Source organism: Arvicanthis niloticus, chromosome 10, assembly GCF_011762505.2.
Source record: "Arvicanthis niloticus isolate mArvNil1 chromosome 10, mArvNil1.pat.X, whole genome shotgun sequence".
Classification (NCBI taxonomy): Eukaryota; Metazoa; Chordata; class Mammalia; order Rodentia; family Muridae; genus Arvicanthis; species Arvicanthis niloticus.
The window spans coordinates 36,706,786-36,709,827 of NC_047667.1; the positions used below are offsets into that span (position 1 = coordinate 36,706,786).

Below are 3,042 nucleotides of genomic sequence, written 5' to 3' on the forward strand. Positions count from 1 at the left end.
GGTTTATTTGGCCCTCCTGCATCCCATCCCCATGCCAACAGATCCTTGAACAGTACTGTGAAATAGACTGGCAGGAATCATCTTTATACCCCAGTCTTTTGAACACATTGACTTGAGTAGAGCTACCTTACTACAGTTTCCCACACCACTATAGCTACTGTGTAACACAAGCTGTTCTACAATTTTTAACTAATTGCTTCAGTCATTATTTTCCTAATGCCACTGACTGAGCATTGTCTTTTAAAGCTAGCTTTCCCACCCCCATTATACATGCTCTGCCAATAGTTCTTGAAGTGTTTCAGTTACAATCATCCCTTAGCATTGTGTATGTTTTTAACTTGTAGGCAAAGACAGACAAGCAGAAAAAGTAAGTTTTCTTTACAATCCAGAACTTATTCTTCAGTATGAGTCTTGATTATATATAAAGGAATATGATCCCCTAGTCCCCAAAAAATTGTCCATTAGAAACCCAGGAACCAGTAGTTTTCTCACCTTTTTAATTCTATATAAGGCACCAATTTTATGCTACTCTGTGTGTGTGTGTGTGTGTGTGTGTGTGTGTGTGTGTGTTATGGTATATATGTATTTTCTTTTTTAAATAAAAAAAGAAAAGAAAAATCCATTCACTTATGTCCAATATAGGCATCTAGGTATATTGTTACGAATTAAAGGCCACAAATACTTCCCAAGGAAAGGCATTTAAAAATAAAAAAAAGAAAAGAAAGAAAGAAAGAAAGAAAACAAGCTCCTCCTTTCACGTAGCACAGCTAGCCTTCAAAGCATGCCAGCTAAGAAAAATGTATCATCCATGGAGACAAGAAGACTGAGCTTTTCCTCTTTGGATGATAGCTGAATTTTTATTGGCAGTTCTAGTAAAATATATAACTTCTCGTTTATTCTAAGCAAGACTCCCCTCCCCAGCCCCCAGCGTTTTTTCAAATAATTCCTTTACTCTTTCATTAGAATTGAAGTCTTGAAGATTGTGAATAACAGGGTTTTTGGTGATAAGCAGTCACTTTAAATCATGTGTTGGCTACTTGGAGAAGAAAGAACATGGAAGGGTGTCAGTGACCGTGAATGAGAGAGATATAGTTCATTGGACACACTGGAAGACAGCAAGCATTTCAAAGCTGCTTTTGGTATCTCACGAAGCCCCAAACTGCTACCATGGTGAGGGCAAAGATTGGTAGCAGCACCATAGCTACAGGAACTCCACTTGGCTCTCCTTTGCCTCGATGTACTATAGGTCCATTCTGCACTGGTAACCTGTGCTTTACTCTCAGGGACACAGCACATCCTTCACTACAAAAGAGGTCTACAGCATCTTGGTGCAGCACGTTCTTCAGGTCTTGACTATTTACCCAAGGTTCCTCTCCTCAGGTTGATCTCTTCCTCCATGACTAAATAATCCACCCATCTGTTCATATCTCACTGTTCTCCAGGCAGAGACCTGGGGTTAGCGGGTGCCCAGCGCAGGTGAAGGTGAATCAAGCTCCATGCCTTTCTATCAAACTTTCAAAGAAGACTTAATACCAATTCTCTATAAACTGTTCCACAAAATAGAAACAGAAGAAACACTAGCCAATTCATTCTATGAATCCACAATTATGTCATACCTAAACCACATAAAGATCCAACAAAGAAAGAGAACTTCGGACCAATCTCCCTTATGAACATTGATGCAAAAATTCTCAATAAAATTCCCTCAAACTGAATCCAAGAACACATCAAAACAATTATCCATCATGATCAATTAGGCTTTATCCCAGGAATGCAGTTTGGGTTCAATATACAGAAATCCATCAATGTAATTCACTATATAAACTCAAAGAAAAAAACACATGATCATCTCACTAGATGCTGGTAAAGCATTTGACAAAATTTAACACCCCTTCATTATAAAAGTCTTGGAAAGATCAGGAATCCAAAACCTAAACATAGTAAATCCATACCTAAACATAGTAAAAGCAATATACAGCAAACCAGTAGCCAACATCAAACTAAATGGAGAGAAAGTTGAAATAATTCCACTAAAATCATGGACTAGACAAGGCTGCCCACTCTCTCCCTACCTATTCAATATATTACTGGAGGTTCTAGCCAGAGCAATTAGGCAACAAAATGAGGTCAAAAGGATACAAATTGGAAAGAAAGAAATCAAAATTTTACTATTTGCAGATGCTATGATAGTATACTTAAGTGACCCCAAAATTTCCACCAGAGAACACCTAAACCTGATAAACAACTTTAGCAAAGTGGCTGGATATAAAATCAACTCAAACAAATTAGTAGCCTCCTCCACTCACAAGATAAACAGGCTGAGAAAGAAATTATGGAAATGACACCCTTCACAATACCCACAAACAATATAAAATACCTTCCTGTGTGTCTAACCAAGCAAGTAAAAGACCTGTATGACAAGAACTATACAAGTTCCTGAAGAAAAAATTCGAGGCAGATCTCAAAAGATGGAAAGATCGCCCATGCTCACAGATTGGAAGGATTTATATAGTAAAAATGGCTATCTTGCCAAGAGCAATCTTCAGATTTAATGCAATCCCCATCAGAATTCCCACTCAATTCTTCATAGAGATAGAAAAAGCAATCTTTAAATTTATTTAACAAAAAACCCAGGATAGCAAAAAATAGTATCAACAATAAAAGAACTTCTTGGGGAATCACCATCCCTGACTTCAAGCTGTACTACAAGCAATAGTGATAAAAAATGCATGATATTGGAACAGAGACAGGCAGGAGGATCAATGGAATAGAATTGAAGACCCAGAAATGAACCCCCATACCTATCTATGGTCACTTGATATTTTACAAGAGATCTAAAACCATCCAGTGGAAAAAAAGACAGCATTTTCAACAAATGGTGCTGGTTCAGATGGAGGTCAGCATGTAGAAGAATGCAAATTGATCCATAATTATCTCCTTGTACAAAGCTCAAGTCCAAGTGGATAAAGGACCTTCAAATAAAACTACGTACAATGAAACTAATAGAAGAGAAGTCGGGGAAGACCCTCGAATACCTAGGCA

The 3,042-nt window shown here is 37.7% G+C and overlaps 2 pseudogenes; one reads left to right on the top strand and one right to left on the bottom strand.

The window, feature by feature from the left end:
* The first annotated feature begins 316 nt into the window (after positions 1-316).
* Positions 317-434, top strand: LOC117716672 (small nucleolar RNA SNORA40; annotated as a pseudogene).
* Positions 435-1,084: 650 nt separating this feature from the next.
* Positions 1,085-1,425, bottom strand: LOC117715956 (synaptojanin-2-binding protein pseudogene; annotated as a pseudogene).
* Between the last annotated feature and the right edge of the window lie 1,617 nt (positions 1,426-3,042).